The sequence below is a fragment of the Thermobia domestica genome, chromosome 6 (assembly GCF_964235325.1).
Source record: "Thermobia domestica chromosome 6, izTheDome1.hap1.1, whole genome shotgun sequence".
In the NCBI taxonomy this organism is placed as follows: domain Eukaryota; kingdom Metazoa; phylum Arthropoda; class Insecta; order Zygentoma; family Lepismatidae; genus Thermobia; species Thermobia domestica.
In genome coordinates, this window is record NC_137459.1 from 81,542,929 (window position 1) to 81,565,779 (window position 22,851).

General features: G+C 35.2%; 1 protein-coding gene across 1 annotated transcript in view; it reads left to right on the plus strand.

The window, feature by feature from the left end:
* The first annotated feature begins 459 nt into the window (after positions 1-459).
* LOC145687697 (innexin inx2-like) overlaps positions 460-22,851 on the plus strand; it is a 30,223-nt gene continuing 7,831 nt past the window's right edge. Inside the window, exon 1 of the mRNA XM_081761154.1 lies at positions 460-621. The gene's annotated coding sequence lies outside the window, so the exon portion shown is untranslated. The remainder of the gene's footprint in view (positions 622-22,851) is intronic.

Here is a 22,851-nt window from a genome sequence, read left to right on the forward strand (position 1 = left end):
AGAAAAAGAAAAGATATTGGAAGTTTAAAACAACTTCTTATAGTTTTTTTTTTTTTTTTTACTTTTCGTATAGTAGTTATTTCAGGTGAAATTATTTGATAACATAGGAAGTTGGAAACCCTGATATAACAACTAGGATCAAATGAAACACTTTCTTTTCCTACATTCGCGCCAAATTCATTCCATTCATTTTCTTTACATAGCGATATTTTTTTTTTCAGAAGATAACATATGTCACTTTATTCCAATTATTTTTATAGTAAACTCTGAAAATATTACTTTATTTAACTATCAAAAAAATAATATTTCGAAATTAGATTTAATAATATTTCTATATTAAAATTAACTTGATGCAGAGAAAAAAATTATGATTTACCATTCTCGGAGCATGCGCTAGGCTTCAGCACCGTATATAAGTCACAGCGCATGAAAGCTCCTCGTGTTATTAGTGTGGTGCGATATTGGTGGTAGTCAGATTTGTATACCTAGGTAAATTGCGAAGTTCTTTCTACAGGTGTCCCTCTAGTGCACTGAGGTGTCGACAAGGAGGTGGCCGGACATTTCACTAGGGGATTTCTCAAAGACCTTTGAGGAGAAAAGTTTTCAAAACAGACGCAAGAGGTAAGTTACTAAGTTATTAACTGATAGTTTTATAGCATGCTTTTTTTACGCAATATAACTAACTTTGAACATTACTTCTAGACAGTGCTCGAAGTGGGGAGCATACGGGGGTATGACATACCTTCCACCTCAGAAGAATTATGATCAGTGTACCTCTACTTCTGAATGCTGATTTAAAAGAGAAATCATTTGATGCCTCTGAATTATACTGAAACAAAATACTTTCTCGAATTTTTCACTCCCAGCGCTGCTTCTACACTATTATTTTCTACTCTCTCTCTTTCTCTTTCTCTTTCTCTTTCTCTCTCTCCTTCTCCCCCTCTCTCTCTCTCTCTCACACACACACACATACCACACACAGACACTTTCTCTCTGTCATGTTCTGTACTTCTGTATACGAATATTTTCTAATTTTCTTAACAAAATTCCAAATTTAAAACTTTTTGAAAATTGCTTACTAAAGGGTTATTCAAAAAGCGCGCCGGTTTCGGATCTTCTGGCAAATTTCTGTTTCTTGGTTGCCGACATTGCTTTGAATTGTCGCTCTACCCACAAACATTCCGATTGTCGCCTTTAGTCTGAATTTCTCGCATTTTTTCAGTCTGTATCTAGCCATGAAGCAGTTTACTATAGCGCAACGTGTGCTAATTTTGAAAACTTTTTTTTTTTTTTTTATCAGAACGGAGAAAGTTATGCAGCAACTGTCAGACATCTTGAATCAACAGTTCACAGACTTATGAAAAAGATCTTAGTGTTGAACAGTGAACACTAAAAGTTCTGGTCGTCGTCGTATTTTATTTATTTATTTATTTATTTATTTATTATTTAAAATGGCGGAGTTAAGGCATAACCTTTTCTTCCACTCAACCATTTACATTTTTCTTGTACAGTCGGATCTCATAATAGAGTTTTTTTTCTACGAGAATAAAAAGGATATACACTTAGGTACGTTAAAGAGTTACCGACATACAAAACAATACAGAAAATAAAACTTGAAAAGTGAAAATGAAACTTATTACATATAAAATAAACACTAAAATAAACAAGCGGCAATGCTGAAGACATGTACTGGTCGTTGTGAGCAAAACATTGTGGTGGTTCGTGACAGAGTGGTTGTTAGTCATGCAGTCATAGCGAATTTCACGAACAGAGTTATTGCATGCCAACGCAGTAGAGGAGGTCATATCCCCGACGTCGTTCACTATACCTGAAATCGGAATGTTTATGAATTTTGTTAGTGTGTTTTGAAAAAATAAAGTTAATAATTTGATGTAACAAAATCGGCGCGCTTTCTGAATAACTCTATATTTCCTACTAGTGCTACTGCTACTGCTACTACTACTACTACTACTACTACTACTACTACTACTACTACTACTACTACTAATAATAATAATAATAATAATAATAATAATAATAATAATAATAATATTAATAATAATAATAATAATAATAATAGTTATAGTGTTGTTGCAGTAATAACTCTTTCACAGGTTGGTCAAAATGTTTAATATAAAAAATGTGTACTTTTCTAAGGCATATAATTTAGTACTGGGAACTCATTTCTGTACAGCTAGTGCAAGTGTTCTGTTTTTTTTTTCAGTAAAAGGTAAAATTATGAAGAAAAAAAAATAAGATTCTGTGAACTTGTTTACATCAGCTCGAGTTCATTGAACTTCCGGAACTTCTCCTCTCCATTCGAAGATGCTCCCTAATCCAATGGTTAATGAAATGATTAAAGCGCTGTTCCCAATAATAAAATTCCCCATTTTTTTTACATTCTACAAAGTGAATTTCCTCATTTTAATGCAAGTGAATTATTTTATTATATTTATTTAAAAATAATAAATAAAGAAGAATTGTGAAAATTAATGTGAAATTTAATTTTTAAAATTAACGCCATATAAAAATTAATTGATTATTTTTGAATAAATAAAGAAGGAGTAAACTTTGTATATGGGGAGTTGATGTCCATGGCTCACGAAGAAAACTAATAGGCTTTATAGGTTCTCCGTAACAGTAGAGAACGGAACCGATGGCGTGGTACAGTAATCCGGCTCTTTTGGAAGTGAGAGAGTGTTCTGGGAAACAGGCTACATTATGAGAGTTAATCTTATATGATGATCTCTGCAACTGACCACTGCACCTCATGATACGAAGCCTGCTTTAATACCTAGGTAGGTTCCGTCCATCATAACCTCCGTGTTGCATAACGACACACACACACACACACACAAATAAAACACCATTCCTTCCCGAAGTAAGACTTCCAAAATTCGTGCATGTGACTATGATGTTTAATTGACTTTTGCTTTACCTCTTTGTTCAATACCAAGGCCATGAAGGATATTACCTACTACTTGCGCTTCGACTTGATCCCGGTGCAGTTGCTGCAGTGGCATTAGAAAAGGAGGGGACTGGTCCAGCTGAAGCCCCCCCCAAAAAAAATTAGTAAAGTGAAATTAAAAATACATTCTGCTTATATACAGTACAAAGGTATATTCCATTTGTGATCACAATGTTAAGGTGTTTTGTAATCTATCACAAAGAAATAAAATTAAAAAATAAGTATTGTTTGGACATGTTGTCTACGCAATATTTCAGAAACTAGTTATACATTGTATTGTTGATCTTTTCTTGAAAACGAGTATTACTAACCCCCTGCTTATTTACAGTTACCGCACACAACTTCGGTGTAAGTCATCGCTGGAAGTAACATAGCCATAAAATCGTCATGAAGGGTGAATAATGATTGTTACGTGAAAGAAGCATAGACATCACACACATATATATGCACACGGATACGGATACGGATACGGATTCGGATACTAAACATTGTGTTGCATCACTGGTACATATAACGACATGAGTATGTCAGAATTCTGGTGCTGGAAACCATCACGGCTGAAATGTGGCTATGCAATCGGCTAGAGTGCTTTATGAGCTCTTACGATACGATGTTTGCTATTTTATTTCAGTACACAAAAATGAGGGAAATTGTAACAGAGACAGATAATGAACGTCATATTCTTTTAAGTTTTCTTTTGTTAAATACTGATGAAACTAGCTGACAAATAGAAAGAAGAAGTACTAAACTAAACTCTCTAGCACTACAGCTAACGAAGACCTATGGCCGGCCAGAAAGCGCATGCTAAATTGCATCATCCATTGCTAGCGTATCAGCTTTGAGGCACCATTGTTTCTGGCTTTCTGAGGTGTGGATTATTAACTCTTAATTTAGGTACCTCTCCAATTACCCCACGAAGCTGGGCCAACACTGGAAAATTTTAGTAATCCCATTGAAAACAGAACCTGTGACCACGCCCACCGAAGTCAAGCGCAGTAACAATTTCACAACGCACGAATATAAAAGTTTAACATTTATTTTATTTTTTAATGATTTCTCTCTTTGCACTTACAGGTGGTATTTTTTTATGCATATTGTAACGAAAAGAGCTCAATAAGGATGAAGAATACAGTTAATTAGTTAGATGGAATCTTGTGCAGTGTTATGTATTGTTATAAATTCGGAAAATGAGCTTAATATTTGGACCATAAATTGAACATACTGCATGTAAGCAGAATCCATTTTCGATATCAGTACATTGAGGGAGAGATTGAGATGGGTTAGGCCTCTATCTAAGCCATGATTCGGTGTTTCTATTCCCGGTGGGAGAACTAACATTTCCCAGCGTTCACCTAGCATCATGAGGGACTCGGGAATCTACCTGAGCAAAGAGGTAATGTACTCCAGGTAAAAAGAAATAATAGCACCTGAGAGCCAACGCCCTTACCAAGCATTACCCGGTTGGTTATGCACCGTCTGGCAAGCCATAGTCCTTCATAAACTGTAGAACTAGGGAGTTCTGTTTAACACTTTCTTCTATTAGGTAATTTCATCAGTATTTCAATTACATGTAACTAAACAAAATTGAAAGTAAAGTGTTCTTTGTTGTGTCTTCCCTTCAATTCGCCTCATCTCTGTGTACTGAAATAACAGGGGTGCTTACAAGTCGCAGGTTGAGCCCATGGTATTATTGGGGTAGATAGACTTTTTCATCCAAAATGGTACAATCAAACTGGAGAATGGTAAATTTGCTTGGCAGGGAAGGTAAATTTGTAATCAGAATGGTAAATTGGATAGAAAGAATGGTAATTTACTTCATGTATTAACTTTTGTGTACAAGAACTCGTATATTAGGAAACCTTTCTTGCCTTAGCTTGAGCAAAATTCTTTATAAAATTTTTGCCAATGTGACTTTCCTCAAGAGCCGCCACCGGTCTCTAGGGTGTCGAAAGTAGCATGTAGTAATAACGAAAAGCCTTTTCAATCTTTTAGCCAATCTTCAGAATGAAGCAAATTTGAGTCTAGTTTCTGCGCCCAACGGTTTCGGGGAGCTCTAAAGAGCTTGGGAAATAAGTAATATGTATTTGTTTAAAATTGCTTCAGGCGTTCCAGAGTTATGCTGGAACACCCTCTTATATAAATCGCATAATCTTATTCTTACTTCCTAGGGGGCACGGTGGCTCAGTGATAAAGCGTATACTTCTGGTGTGTGGGCTCTCTTGTTCGATTCCTGGCCAAGTAAGTTTGTGATGAACAATATCGTGTCCATGGGTTTTCTCCGGGGTATTTCCGTTTCCACTTTCTCATTCCACGAATTCTTTCATTATCATTCACTTGCCTTAATCATCGTCTCCCTTAGCCTAATGGGCATAATTGTGGGACGTTAAACTGAAATGTTTCAGTTTATTCTTACTTCCTCTTATCTCACACGGCATATGTGAGAGTGAGATTCTTAGCCATAGTTAAGGATGAAATACAAGAAAGTGAAGAAAAGATAGGGTTAAGATATTAATTGAAATATTGAAAATAGCGTATTTGACAAAAAACAATATCCTAGAGGAGATTATTAAAAGCTTGTATGAATACATACAACAGGGGAATGGCATGAGAGTTATTTAACAGATCATGATAATCCCACTCGAAAACAAACTAAAGTTACCACTCCGATGGCATGGGGAAATTTGCACCCACCTTGTCTTCGTTTATAGTGTCCAATATACCTGCACAGGCTCATAGAGCATGACGGTATTTGTTGTCCCGTTTACTTTAACATTAAATGGGACACGACTATCCACGTATATACAAGAGCGATATATTGAATATTCTACTCTGTACAATAAAGAAATAGCTACGGCGAGGGGTTTTCCTATCGAGATTTCGTTCTGCAAGATTTTCGTTAACGATGTTTTAGACAGGCGAGAATTTTGTCAACGAGGATTATCTTTGAATCTAACCAACATTGTTGTTGATTTAATGCAATTCAGCATATTTTTTTTCTTTAAGAGTTCCAATTATCCCCATTACTTGCGGTTGAAATTTGTGAATGAGAAGTGTGTAAAATGAGGTAAAACAGTGAATTTCCTTATTTGAATAATATAACACAATAATCTTCTTCAATAACTTTCGACAAAACTATTTGAGTTTGAAGCAATATGGAGTATATTTTATTTTACGCTTCTCAATCACCCCCAGTGCTTGGGCTGAAATCTTGAAATGATAAATTATTTCCTGTTAATTAAAGAAATGCTCTTTGATAAATTGTCGTAATAAAAACATACTAAATCTATGTTGATGCAACACTCCGCATATTTAGTTTGAGACTTTCCGGTAATCCTCAGTTTGTTACGCTTATCCAATTCTCTACGAACTTCTCGAGCAGACTCCAGCTCTACCATGTTACGCTTATTCGCCACGCGTCCATCTTCTTGCTATTCATGAACGTGAATAGGATACCCATCTCTCAATGATACTATCAATAAATGATGAATGCTCATGGCTCTAGAGAAGGCGTTACATTCTACGACCCGCCCATTTTCTGATGGGAATGAAATTGCACATTAAAAAAACTTTCGTAAATAAAATTCGATTTTGGTATAATATTGCGTTTTCTTTCTCTTAATTCTTCCCAAGATCCCCTCTGGTTGGGGAAACTCGGCACGTAAACTCTTCCCTATAACTTAGGAAACATGTTTTTCAGTAGTTTAAAAATTATGCTTCTTTAGGTGGGGAGGTGGAACATTTTTAAGATATCTAAATTTTCCTTTCATTAATCAGAAAGTGTCTAATGTAAGGATTCTCTTAAGAACTGAAATTTGGTATTGAGAATTTTAATTAAAATGTGGAAAGACGTATTTCAGTATTTTAGAAAATTTCACTTCTAATATTGAAATTTCTTTTATTTATTCAGAAAGTGCAGAATGTGGGGACTCACGTCAGAAAATAGTAGTTACACTATGTTGAAATGAAATGAAATGAAATTTTGAGTTTTACGTCCCACGGTTATGCCGGTTAGGCTAAAGGAGACGGTGATAATGAGTAATGAATGAAATGGTGGAATGAAGAAAGTGGGAGGAAACGGGAGAACCCCGAGAAACCCACGCACACGGTGTTTGTCCACCACAAAATTCACTTGGCGGGAGCAGGGTTTGAACCCGAGACCCCTAGCACCAGAGGTGAACAGTTACACTATGTTATACATAAGTATTTTTATATTTAGATTGCTAGCTTTGTAAATATTATTTTCTTGAGACTAATAGATGGTATGATAGAAAGCTTTTTTTTTTTAACAATGGCCATATCTAGGCCTCTCGACTGTTGATGTTCCTTCATACACGAGAAAGAGACGAAAGGTTAAGATGTCCTTGTGTAATGAATATAATATTGTTGGCACAGATGAATTTCATACATACTCTTACAAGGAAAGTTATCCAACTCCTCGACGAGTGTCGCATTGAAACTTGCACAAGTGCAAGAACATATTGAAAGATGGAAATATACTTACAATTACGATTCGCAACATTGTTGAACCGAAAGTAGAATGATTGTTCTCCCATAGCCCCTGAAAGTTATGTACTCTGGTCATACATGCCAGAATGTGATACACCGGAACCTGTTTTCTCACGAAGACAAATATTGCAAACTCAAGATGATAACAGTCGGTGGTGATTGGGATCTCTAGTACGACTTTGATACGAACCGATGTCAAATGGAACACGATACGATACACCGATCGTAAGTTCCAAACGAACACGTTTACCCACTGGAAAAAAAAGACAGGCTGAAAACAACACAAAATGGCTTTCTATGATTATTTTTATTGTTATTAGTATGAATATTATTATTATTATTATTAGTAGTAGTAGTAGTAGTAGTAGTAGTAATAGTAGTAGTAGTAGTATGATTAGTATTAGTAATATGAGCGGTATGATGAGTAAAGATAATAATAATGAGAAGAAGAAACCAAGAAATGTATTGTTTGGCCCGTTCAGTAACGAAGGACTTCGGCCCGTCTTGAGTATCCTCTAGCATTGCTATAAAAGTTTCAGAATCCAGAGACAACCATACCCCAGCCGAGATTCGAACTCAGGACCCTTGAGTCGCTGGCTTGATGCCTCAATCCTCACGAACACGAGTTCTGCAAGAAGACGAAATAGCATAGGACAAAGTTTATCAACCTGGGGGTTCCGAAGATAAGCGAAAGAGATAAATATAATTAGAATCTAATACCGGAAAATATTTTTAAATAATTATTATTTTGATTTTTTTTCTGATAGACAATTTTTATTTGTATACATACTGTCAAGAACAACAAAAAATTGGTCTACTAAACATTTTCAACATGCAGAGTTGGTTAAAAATCAACTTAAATGAAAGAGGTACCACATGAAACTAATGAAAACAGCATATTGAAATACCAGAAGAATGTAATTGCATTTTATTTTTTCTTTCATCATATGACCCAAAATTGAGGGAGTTATGAAGTTTTTAAATTTTCAAACGGCCTCCATTTTGAAATAGTATGAAGATCGGATTCGATTTTTGTAATATGAATGAACGGACCAAATTTGGTTTTAATTCATTCACTTTTAGGGAAATTACTGTATCCACTGCATACAAGAAATAGATTCTACTATTTTGAAATAGATGCATCGTGAGATCTCTACAATAGGTGTATTAAAAATTCGACACAAGCTTATTACAAAAAAAAAAAAATATATATAAGATGGTCGCCGGCAAGAGGATATGATAATATGGGGGTCCTGATCATAATTAGGTTAAGAACACTGGTATAGGATTATTATTATTATTATTATTATTATTATTATTATTATTATTATTATTATTATTATTATTATTATTATTATTATTATTATTATTATTTCTTGGTCGTCTTCTTGTTATTATTGCCGACCTTATGTTCGTGTTGGTTGAGCAGTCAAGGCAGCGTTCAAGAGTCCCGACTTCGAATTACGGCTAGGTTATGATTGTTTGTGGATTTTAAAACCTTTATAGCAATGCTAGAGGACACTCAAGAAAGGCTGAAGTCCTTCGTTACTGAACGGGCCAAACAATACATTTGTTGTCTTCTTCTTCTCATTATTATTATCTTTACTCATCATACCGCTCATATTACTAATACTAATCATACTACTACTACTACTACCACTACCACTACTACTACTACTACTACTATTATTATTATTATTATTATTATTATTATTATTATTATTATTATTATTATTAATAATAATAATAATAATAATAATCATAGAAAGCCATTTTGTGTTGTGTTTTCAGCCTGTCCCTTTTCTCCAGTGGGTAAACGTGTTCGTTTGAAACTTACTATCAGTGTATCGTATCGTGCTCCATTTGACATAGGTTCGCATCAACGAGGCACTACAGACCCCAATCATCACTGACTGTTATCATCTTGAGTTTTCAATATTTGTCTTCGTGAGAAAACAGGTTCCAGTGTATCACATTCTTGCATGTATGACCAGAGTACATAACTTTCAGAGGCTATGGGAGAACGATCATTCTACTTCCGGTTCGACGACGTTGCGAATCGTAAGAGTAAGCACATTTCCATATTTTAATATGTTCTTCCACTTGTGCAAGTTTCAACGCGATACTCGTCGAGGAGTTTGATAGCTTTCCTTGTTAGAGGAACAGGCGGATATCCGAATCCAATGGCCTTGCCTTTCACTTACAGCTCGTTGTTTCCAAATTGCTCCAGACTTTTAAATAAGACCGTTTTATACTTTTTTAATAGGTAAAGCTTAAATAGTCGTTTACAGACTATAAGCAATAAACATCCAAGTGTTCGGGCGCGTGAGTGACTCAAACAATAAATAAAAATCGGGAAATACCAAACAAGAAATTGGATAATTCAACTTCCCCTACACGTATGCAACCCGGACACTTTTAATGTTATCAGGGTTGCAGTCAATCAAACGAATGAAACTAGGCTTCTCCTACTGAAGACGGAGTAAAAAACATCGTCTTGAGACTCTGATGTAGGGACCGAAACAGGTTGGAGCAATTCGACACATTCAGCATTGCTTCAAGCTATGGATTGATATGCTCTCTTGCAACAAGACACTACTCAGATGGGGAGTCTCCAACAAGACCGATAAAACCGGGTTTCAACTCAAATAATACCGATAAATTATGGCTTTGATTTATTTACTTATTTATTTATTTTGTTGTATATACATCTCTAATTGTAGTCAAAGAACTACGATTTAAAACGATTTAAAACAATTCTTTTAAGGATCTCCAAGACCTATAAACAACAAACTCGCTTTTAGTTAGGAATATCACCTCTTCTAAACTCTATTGATCCATGCATTTTACAATTAATTCTCTGCCTCCACTAACTTTATTTCTGCAATATCTCCCTAAAATCTCACACTTTTTCTTCTTAATTTTTGCTCATCTTCCTTCCTCTATTTTTATACATTTTTGTTTCTGCCACTGGGATTATCTTGCTTTAAACATACTCTAACACTCACCAAGAATTACATATAGCTTACACTACCAACAAATCTAGATCTTCAACTTAGCTACCAAGAATCAAAATAGCATTATTTATATTAAACTTATTTAACCATTACAACGAATTTTCATAGTAAATTCACAAATCAAATAATCTTAGTCACTAGCATTATCTTCCGAAACATTTCTATAAATTCGTAATGAACATGCCAATATATATATATATATATATATATATATATATATATATATATATATATATATATATATATATGAAAAAAATGAAATCTTTGAGTTTTACGTCCCACGGTTATGCCGGTTAGGCTAAAGGAGACGGTGATTATGAGAAATGAATGAAATGGTGGAATGAAGAAAGTGGGAGGAAACGGGAGAACCCCGAGAAAACCCACGCACACGGTGTTTGTCCACCACAAAGTTCACTTGGCGGAGGCTGGGATCGAACCCGGGACCCCAAGCACCAGAGGTGAACGCCCAGGATCTAAGAAATGAAGACCACCACATTTGGCGGTCAGGATAGACTTGGTCAGGCTCGGATCAGTTTGTATGTGGTGCTGTGTTTCTTGGTAACTACTGGCTGGATCTAAACCAAATTTAATGGACAAGTAGCCCATTATTTAATAAATAAAGATCTTTATATTTGGCAGCTAAGGGCGGAGGGGGCAGGCTCAGATTGTATGTGGTACTGTATTTCTTGGCAACTACCAGTCGGATCTAAACCAAATTCAGTGGAAAGTAACCAATCGTCCAAGGAATAAAGGTCGATATGCTTGATGGCCAAGCTCGACCAGGGACAGGCTCGGCTTGACTTGTATGTGGCTTTATATTTCTTGATAACTACTTACCAGATCTAAATCGCATTTAGTGAGCAAGTAGTCCATTGTCCAGGAAATAAAGATTTGGTCAGCAAGCAGGCTCGGCTCGACTTGTGTATAGTACTTTATTTCTCGGTAACTCTTCGCCGGATCGAAACCAGATTTACTGAGAAAGTAGCCCATCGTCCATAAAATAAAGGTTGCTATTTTTGGGGCCAACACGTCCATTGACAGGCTCTGCTTAGTTCGTCACATATGTGGTAGCTTATTCCTTAGTAAGTACTGGCAAGATCTAAACTAAATTTGGTGCGCTCGTAACCCATTGTCCAGAAAATGAAAGTCGCTATACTTGGTGGCCGAGCTTGGTCAGGGAAAGATCGGGTCAGTAACATTGGCTAAGTTACACAGCTTTTCATATCAGTAGCATCTGACTGGCTTATCAACTGAGTTCTACTTGACGTTTCATTCGCTTTGTAAGCTACCTTGTTCAAAAATGTGGCAACTTTCACCTTTACGGCTTAGATTTTGGTATCTGATTGTGATAGGTATATCCAAAAGTTGTAAGCCTGTCCAATTTTGTTTAGCTAGGTTACCGCTGCAGGAACTCTGGTTTTGATCTCAAGTAGGAGCTCATTTGGTTCTGACTCTGTGTTAAAGTTTAGGTCGCCTCTAGTCTAGTGTAAGTGCTGAAGAAGGACGCTAAACTTTAAGTAATGTATATTAGGTTACTCGTGCTTATCGTGCTTATATGTATCTCTGAGTTTCTCTTGCAAATTAGGTCACATTACATTTGTAAATTAACATGATGCTTTTTCGGGTCAAAAATAATAGATATCAAATGAATGAGTAAAAAAACAGTCAGTGAAATGAAAATAGCGGAAGCGGGAGAAAGCTGAGATATTCTAAAGGAAACTATATTTCAGCAGAAGACAGTTTGGAACGGATGATACAGTTTTAATCCTTGGCGGGAACGCAAGAGATTCAGGTTCCGCACAAAATCACATATTCAGAATCTCATTTTACATCTATACTGGAGTAAACGCACAGATGTAAAAGAACAAAATTATATGAAATACAAGAGAGCAAGAGCCTTTTCGCACCATAAGTGTATGCTCTACTATTAAGCTACAGAGTAGGTCCGTAGTTAGGGATGGTGCTCCCCTAAATTATATTTTGCTTCTTTTTAAACAGAACGTTGTACAGAATGTTTATATTGATTGGAAACTTGATCTAAAATTCTTACAATTTTATTTCGTAACTTAAATTCGGTTTAGCGTATTTTACTCATTTCTGCGTACAACAATATATCTCCTGCTAGATGCACCAAATCTTCTCTTAACCACATATAAAACTACATAAACTGACATAAATTAAAGGGGTTCTTCCGGTTGACGTGAAAAGTTTAAAATTGTTATAATTGTAGCTTTTTGGAGTTAACCGACAGTAAAATTGCCAAAAGTGAATATTTTTTAATTCTTAGGGAGTCAAAAGAGAGGATGAAGAATTTCTCCATGTTATTTAAATGGGCCTTTCTTTGGACATATAATCTCATGTTTTGAATACTTGGAATTGGAATAAAAACATCAAATTCGGTATGCTTGTACATTTTTATTAGCATTGTCTAAGTAAATCAGCAAAAATAAAAATTTCCAACGTTAGAGTGGTTTTATAGGGAACTGAAAAATCTTTCCCATGTTATTTATATAGATCACCTTTTACAACCCCAAATTATTGAGCACTTCCTATAAGGCTACAATGATAAAATTTCACATGATTGAAGCTTTTCCGAACAAACCCACAGGAAAATTACCAAAAGTGAATATTGTTAATTTTTAGGATGTCTAAAGGGGAGGTGAAGAAATTTCCCATGTTTTTCAAATGGGCCTTTTTTGGACCTATAACCTTGTTTTAGGTACTTGGAATAGAAACTTGAAATTCGGTATGCTTGTACGTTTTCGTTAGCCTTATCTAAGTAAATCAATAAAAATAAAAATTTCCAACCTTAGAGTGGCTTTCTGGGGAACTAAAAAATCTTTCCGATGTTATTTATATGGGACGTCTTCTATACCCCAAAATGTTTAGGTACTTCCGGCAGGATTAGAATGATGAAATTTGGCATGATTCTAGCCTTCTATGACTAACTGACAAAAAATGCCAAAAATGAATATTTTTAATTTTTAAGGGGTCTAAAGGGGATGAAGAAAGTCCCATGCTATTTAAACGGGCGTTTTCTTGGGAGACAAAATCTTATCTTTTAGGTAGTTAAAATAGGAAAAGAAACGGTAGAATTGTGAGTTTAAGAGGTGCGAGGCCGTAGGTTGAGCAGAGGTAGGAGTGTGGGAGCGTAGCTCCGAGCTGGGCAAATTCAGGAAACATGAAGAGCAGGTTCACGAAATTCATTGTTGATGCAAATTCTGATGCGTAAAAGATGTGAGACCGCAGACCGAGCAAACTTGGGGTTCTGGGGGCAGAGCCCCCAGCTATCCAAAGCTAGTCTGTATTAAAAATTGAAAGTGACTATGTGACTCTTAATTTCTTGAACCGCCCAACCGAACTCGACAAAATTTGTGATGGAGATGCGACTCTGGACTGGGAGTGTTTTTAGCTATTCACTTTGACGGTAGAACGTAGGGGAGCGGGAGCGGAGGAGGATACATATATATATATATATATATATATATATATATATATATATATATATATATATATATATATATATATATATATATATATATATGTATATGTATATATTTTCAACATAGATGAGATTCGGACCTGAGACGATTTTGTCATTTTACTTTGACTGCACAATATAGAGGAGGGGGAGGGGGGATATATATGTAAAAAAATAAAAATGAAAATGACTGTCTTTGTGACTTCATCACTCTTTAACTACCCGCAAAGAAAACGCAAAGAAAAAACTATGCAATTGAATCACCAACATTAATATATTAAACCATACTTGTTTTCTTTTAGTGTATGTTAATGATAAACTTTCGTAGTATTGGATATGTGTATCTTAAAATTTGTCAGTGTAGCATATCCTTTGTAAAAGGAGCTACAACTCAGTTACGGATTCCATAAATAATAAACAAATTAACAGTTTTGAGCCTCCCGTCTTGCAGGTAAGTCCTATAAGCTCAATGATACTTTAAATGAACGAGTATTACGTTATTAATTAAAGGAGAAAGTGGGAGGAAATTAAAGGATTTCACAAGAAATCAGTAGTTTCGAGAAACTTTTCAAATAACAAATCTTACTCCAAATTGCTAACAAAAAATATATGGTGTGGACAAAACGTATTACCATCTCTCGCTCCAATTTCTTAAAATGTATCATGTCATACTATAATTATTATGGAAATATGACATGGAATATGATACAAATAGACGTTTACGGAAAACGTTCCAAAAGAAACTCAGCTTCAAGAGTAACTTAAATTACCCCTTCCATTACCTTCCATTAGAAATTACTTGTTCTACATTGTATGGTTGTTGATGAGACGTTCATTTATGAAATATCAACAAAATCGTCTGAATAGCTTTTGAAAAATAAATAGTTTGAAAAATGAACTCATTCTAAGGATATATATATATATATAAGTGACATATCCAAGAACCACTTTTTGTTATGTAGGGGCAATGAAATGTGTAAATCAATTGAAACCTCCCACGAATTCGATATTAATACAATCACTATACTTCCTCCTCTTCCATCACAGTTCAAAAGTAAATATAAGCGGAATCGACCCTTTCTTGAAGCAAAGAGTGAAAACTTAATTGCAATTTTTGTGTATTTCCTTTTTAAAAAAGTGGCCATGACAATTGGTAAAATATAAATAAGGTGACTCGTCTGATACTTTATATTTAGATACAAAAACATAAGCAACAGCGATGTTTATCATGCTACAAGTTTCATTTATTAGGAAAAAATTACAACTTAAGCAAAAAAATACAATGATACAATAAATAAGTACGAAATTCTATGATTCTGACTCATCATTGTTTATACTTCAAAACATACGTACAATCGTGTGTATTCCTTCAGTGTAACGTCATTAAACAAAAAATGTAAGAGTTTTCAAAATGATTCACTTTAGTAAGCATATATATATTTTTCATACGGATTTAACCTATTTAGAAAAAAAATCAACAAAATTCAGTCGTTGCAGTGCAGTTATTTTCTGAATAATATACTATTAGGACAAATTAAACGAATTCATGTTGACTAATTAGAAACACTACCTACAAGTGTTTATATTTTACAATTCTTTACAAAGTGGTTCAGTAGTAGAATGCTCATCTCTGGTTCGACAAAATCTTGGTTCAATCCCAGATTAAGAATCCAAGAATCTTCCCGCATTCTTACGTCATCAATTCTTTCATATCAATTTATCATTTATCTCCTTTAGCCTAATGGGCATAACCTTGAGAGGTAATACCAAATACACAACTTCATTTCAGTTCAATTCTCTGCAAAGAATTTATATGTGCCTGTAAAGGATAATAAATAAATAACAAACCTGGAATCTTTATTATACTTCATTTTCAATATTTTAAATTCATTTCATGTCATCACACAAGGGAAACTGTTTCTATAAAGAAATGTAAAATTCGATATTTCAACGGATTCACGCATTTAAATAGCATCCACATCTTGTAAAAGCCAGTTTCAGATGCACGCCCGATGATGTGTAGAGATATCTAGCTAACATACAGTTCAGGAAGTTCAAACTAAATTTTAGAATTTCCCAACATATCACACAGTGTGATTATTGGGCAACCTTTTGATGTTCTACAAATACATACTTGTCCCGGAACATTCAGAATCACGGTAGGCGTTTTAAGGATAATAAAATAGCCTCAAGGTTTCCACTGGAATTTAATGTGTTGTGCCTATCGCGTGACAATACTTGAATATCCGAATGTTGTCTTGTGATTATCCCTCAAATAACCTAGAAATTTTCCACAAGAAGTCCCATTTTCGAGACATACGTGGATATAAGGATTTCCACACAATGTCCACGGACTGTGCGTTAGCAAAAATTAATACCTCCATGAACGTTCAAGAGACAACTCTACGATATGCACTCTTAGCTTTCTTTCAATTCCTCTTTTCACTCCGGCAGTACTGATGATCGAAAATCAAAAAATGCAATTATATAGAAGATCATTCAAACAATTTTGTTTCCATGAATAATGATTTTTTTAAATATCTATTTCGCTGCTGAATTTTTTGTTTATTATTAGTTAGAAAACATAACAATGATAGACTGAAATGCATGTTCGAAAGTCTAACAGCTAAAGCTAAGATTGAACAAACTTTATACTTAGAAATCTCGTTACTAATATCCTGGAAGCTATTTATTTTCCAATGCAGAATAGTTTGCTGATTTAAAATAAATAAAAAAAAATTCTTATTCAACAAAGCTTAAATGTTTTGTTCGTATCAATGTATTGTTAATGATTATGTAATTTGTGATTAATTTCAATTAGAAAATTCGAGAAAGTGCGTTTTCATTTGTAGCCATAATACAGAGGACATGAATATTGTTTGCAGCTGAGTTGAATCTGAAAACCAGCTCGAAAGTCTATGTAAGTTCTTTTCTCTGGAAATCATAGTGTTTCTCGATCAACTTAGAAAGTTGTATCTACTTACACACGGGCTCTGTTATGAACAACGTTAAACTCTTGGAAACTTTTAGGCAATCTTTCTTCTGAAGTTTCAAACAAAACAAAGTTGACCATAGGCATATACGCACATATTTTTTTTTTCTTTTTAGATAGTTACAGTAATTATGTAGATCCCTATTTAATACAACACGCAACTTTCGCTGCTATGCATTAAGGGTAACTTGACCCAGTGACTGCTACATCAGGTAAGTTGCAAAGGACTGATAGACTGTTCCTTCAAACATCTCTAGATAACATATTTCAGCTGGACAATGCTTGACTACATGTATCACGAAATGTCCAAATGTTGTTCGAAGAACGACAAACAAACTGACTCAGTGACAGCTACGTAAGGGAAGTTTTAGAGAACAGACATACCCTTCCTTCAAATATTTCCAGACAACATATTTCTGCTGGAGATTATTTCACCACGTGTATCACGAAATTTGCAAACGTTATTCGAGTAACGAAGAGCAATGCTACTTCTTGGCTTGCATAGCCTCATTTTTTTTTTTTTTTTTTTTTACATCTTGTATTTAAGCAGCTGTGAAAGTAGAATTGATGCGTGCTGATTTCTATTATTGCGTCCAGTTGTTTTGTTGTCATAATACATAAACAAAAATAAATTATTGTAAATGATTCCAAGGTTTACTAGTAAAGAACGTATGTTTTGGACATTCTGCTATCGCTTTGGTTCCACAGATCTTTATTCGCATTTATTATTCACTTGAAAACTATCAATACTTCTAGGTAATGGTATTTCTGATGCATCAATAATTGGTATTGAATAACATGTTACTCAACACAAACTGTTAATAACATTACAGTGGGTTGAATTGCAACCAATGTTTTAATCATCATTTGCTTAAAATATTTTAAATTTAGTGTAAATGGAAAAGAATTGAGATTTTGTGATGTAATACAGCATATACGTATATCGCAATTACTTTTGGGTTTACTGGACTCAATTGTGATAACACATACACAAGAGAGAATAGGATATCATTGTAGGTAAAAACTAATCCAAATTTTGTAGAATCTTCTTACAGGGGTTTGATGTTACGTCCTTTGCAGACGCGGCAATTGCAACAGTGCTATCAATGGAGAGAACGAGTGTTGTTACGTAGCAACGCTGAACACTATTCTTATTCTACAATACCTTGACATAATTTTACCTGTAGCCATTTGTCTCTTTCTGTTGTGTCTTTTCTCTATCGTATTCGGAAACCCAAGAAGAAATCTATGCATTGTGATATAAACAACGTCGAACTGGCACTTTCACGGGCCCTCGTGTACCATCTGCCATGGGCTCCTTTCAAGAGAAACCTTTGTGTCAAGGTATCCGTCAACACTAATGTTTATGACAAACAATGTTCATATGAGTAATACTACCTGCAATCTCCGTTCTTTGCACGCAGAGAACAAGTTTATAAACTATGTATTTGAATTCCCTTCAATCTTTAGGATATACCCGTTAGTGAATGTGACATGATAAAAACCTTGAGGCAGTAACTATGTTACAAGATTCATTTCAAACGGGTAAGCCGCTTTTCGTAATGCAATCACAAACAACAAACAGTGTTTATTCCAATATGGCGAAGAAATATAAAAACTTACCTTCCTTCCAAAAAACCAGAATTCTTGAAAATGCTGGGTCACATGCCACGTTATTTGTAGTGAGATTTTTATCTTCCTAACTTGAGGGACTCATGAGATATTCTTTATTCATTTATTTATTTATTTTGAATCCTATAATCTTTTAAGATATGCCCTTTAATCAAAGTGGTGATTGACATTTAGCTCGAGATAAATATTAAAGTATGTTCCAAAAGATGTTCTGCCTAATTACCATTCTTCCTGAAAGCCCTCCAGCACTTTGTAGAAAATATTTTCAATCTTCTTATCTTTAAGCACAACGAGAATTCCCGTTCTGCCTAATCTTTCGAAACGGGGAATCCAGTGCAGAGAGGGATTTTTTCAAGAGAAATTTTCTTTAGTAATTGTAAGAGATTCTGTAAGAAAAATAACTATTTTTTTAAGTTTCATCATAAATTTTAGAAGTTTTTCTCGGAAATATGACTAGGGTACAGTTCTGTTATTAGCAGTGTTGCTCACATCTACTTTAGTAAAGATGAATATAATTTCCGTTTTTTTTTCTTCTTAATTTACCTGTAGGAAAATGAAAATTGATTGACTCAGTTGCAAGAAAGTCGTTTGACATTGTAACTGAAACGAACATAGAACAAACTTACTTCGGTCTAATACCAAGTCATATCACAACAAAATTTTATTCAGTTTTGCAGTAGTTCATTTCCAACATGCTAAGGTTCGCAGTACGTAAAAGGTACCACAGTTCACATTCTCAAGACATACTTGGCCATATATTAAACAAATAATGCAAGAGTATCCATAAGACTGCCCTTTTAAAAAAGAGTCTCTCTCTTCTACATCTCAACTAATTTTCCGACATTACATGATCAGGTGATTTGTCTTCTATACATGTTTCTATACTACATGCAATATGTCATATTTACGTTAGAGACCTGCACGGGCCGAATGTTTCGGCCCGAGCCCAATCCATCCTGAATGTACCTAGGCCTGGCCCAATAAGTTTTTTTTTAATTTTTGGCCCAAGCCCGGCCCGGGCCCGATAAATTTTAAGTTTCATTTGTAACATTTTTCACGGGCACACTTCTTCAACGTTTGCCTTTATTCTAATGATCGTTTAACGAAAGTCAATAATTATTAAAGAATTGCAATTCATCGGCCCAAGCGCGGCCCGGCCTAAAGAAACAGCAGAGTCGGTCGGTCCAAGCCCGGCCCGTGCAGATCTCTAATTTACGTATATTGTCGATGTAAATACTAGCAATATTACACTGAGTGTTGACTGAATTGCGACCACCTACCTAATGTTTTGTTCGTCCATTTTTTGCTTAGATGACGGCCTGGATAGAGTGTGGCATGGATTATTGTAGTTTCTGATATGTTTCCACGGGGATCTGACACTATATATTCCTTATGGCATCCCACAATGAGCTCGCAGACGTCGGTGCAGGAGTCATGGTGCAAATAGCTCGTTTAACTACATCCCATAAATGTTTTATAGGATTAAGATTCGGTGTGTTAGGGGGCCGATTCACATGCTGCAGCTCCGTGGAATGTTCCTTAAGACAAACCAGTACACTCCTGGCTTGGTGGCACCGTGCATTGTCGTCCTAGAAAATGCGGCTAGAAGTTTCTGTTGTAGGGTGTACGTGATCCTCTAACACCTGCAGATACATAGTGAATGTCACATTGTGATCCATGCACAGTAACTGTTCCAGTTCATGCCAACAGACGCATCCCCGATCCATACAGACGCCCATCCTGCCTGTACAGTACGCATCATGTGCTCGATCCATAGTTTCGTGCTGTTGGCGCCACACATGCACACGCCTGTCCGAAAGGATAGCACAAACCGTGATTTATCGGACCAATACCTTTTACAATCATCCACGGTCCAGTTACCTTGCTCCTATCCCCAAGCGAGACGGAGTCGACGGTTACGAGTCGTGAGCAGTGGGTGACTAGTGGGTCGTTTGCTGTGGAATTTCATGCATGCAAGCGTACGCCGTATAATTGCGTGAGATATGGCTATTGTGCATCCACCATTGTTTTGATCACATAATTCTCGGACACTGATGACTCGTTTGGTTTTCACGAGCTTTTTGAGGCAACGCTCGCCCCACGTTTTGAACTTCCGTATACACCTACAGCTCCGTCTCTTGGAGACTGTTACCCCATTTTCTTCCCACTCCTTGTACACCTTCACTATACAGAAGCGGACGTGTCCGAGAAGTAGTGCTGTCTGAGTTATTGACGCGCCTATTTTTCAGGTACCCACAATCATGCCCTATCGGAATGCGAATAAATCCTGCACACCTCTCATTATAACAGTGTGCTGTCTGCCAACATGTAACCTCCAGTATGTTCTTCTTCTTTAATACTACAGGTCGGGGTCGTCATGAAATCAGCTCGGCTGCTGGCCACACTTTTTTTCTATGGAGGGGTGATCGCAATTCAGTGAGCACTTACTGTCAGTGTAAATACCACATATTATCGTCAATATAGCCAATACAATTTGAAACAAGATGTCATAATCACCGTTCTATGTAAACTGCTACAACCGCATCTACGTAAGCTACCACGTCTATTACATGTATTTCCAGCCTTCTTCTCAATGATGTGATTTTTGATTCCTTCAGCTTCTTTCCTACCCACAACATTAACTTACCGGTAGAAGCTTCATTTTCACTTCGTTCTTGTTGTAAAAGTTGCACAAATGTATAAATATTTGGATGTTCTTTTCTCAGTTTTACGTTTTATTTAGATTGCCACCCCTTTGATGTGCCGAAAAAGGAGTTGTTATGTAGAAGATTAAGACTTTTCAAGTATCCTGTTGCATTGTTTACTTAATATATGGCCATGGCCAAGCGTGTCTTGAGGATGTGAACTGTGGCAAATTTTGCGTATTGCGAGCCTTAGCATGTTGAAGATGAACTACTGGAAAACTGAATGACATTTTGTTGTAAAATAACTTGATATTAGACCGAAGTAAGTTCGTTCTCTTTAGCTACAATGGTAAACGGCTTTCTCGCAACTGAGTCAATCAATTTTCCATTTCTCTGCAACTAATTTTAAAAATTCAGAAATTACATTCATTTTTACTAAAGTAGATGCGAATAACACATCTAATAACAGTACTATATCCTAGTCATTTTTCCAAGAAGAACAAGTAGAATAAGATCTAAAATTTATGATGAAATTTGAAGAAATAGTTATTCTTCTTACAGAATCTGTTACAATTCTAAGCAGATTATTACGAATGCGGGAGAAAATCCAAGAGAACAAAACCAAAGGAAAAATCTGACAAAACGGTTAAAATTCAAGAGACAGAATCATAGTTGCAGCCTAATAAAAAGGATGTTTATTTGTTTTCTTCAACTGCTATGCATCTATAACGTTATTTGTAATTGTTCACTCTATTGAAATAACATTTTTTAAATACTGAAAATCCAATAAAACATGTAAGACTGTTATAATAAGTATATATATATCACATTTTAATTTTTGTTTTAAAAAAATCTTGATCAGTATCTCAGAATAAATATTCTGAATCAGTATTTTAGAGTAAATTAGTATTTATACATCACTCAAAACAAAAGGTTGCTATATGCTGCCCCATAAGGATGATTTAAAAAAATCAAATAACATCACAGTTACTTTTCGTAATTAAACACGTTAGGAGTCAAGAATTGTGGGGCTGCATTTCCCTAAAAAAAAAAAAAAAAAAAAAAAAATACCTCCCCGCATAAAATTCCCTGTATCCAAAGGTTAGGCAGAACGGGGATGAATCATTCCAAAGTTCATTTCAAAGTTTTCAGCCATTTTCTTGTCGTGCGGTCTTAAATAACAGGCAATTTCGCTTTCAATGCCTCTTTCCTCTTAAAATCTGTTTATTTTTGGTGAGGAGTTCATATACATAGTTTCATCTTCCTAACTACAGGGATTTATTTGGTACTCCATTCTGGGCAATACATTTGAATATCCTTTTATCTCCCCTAGTATAAGTGCTCAAATATTTTCTTTTTATTCATTGTTCTTGTAACAAAAGAAGATTTCTACACTGCAAAAAAATAATACATCCTTTAATGACATTAAGAACAGTTTAGAGGGAAAAAATATAAAATAGTGTTTAGAAAGTGTGTTTCGCGTGTCCAAATCCCACGTTTCTATATGTTAATAGGGCCTGTATTTTCAGTGAATCCCTTTCACTGTTTCCTATAATCGTACATATATATATATATATATATATATATATATATATATATATATATATATA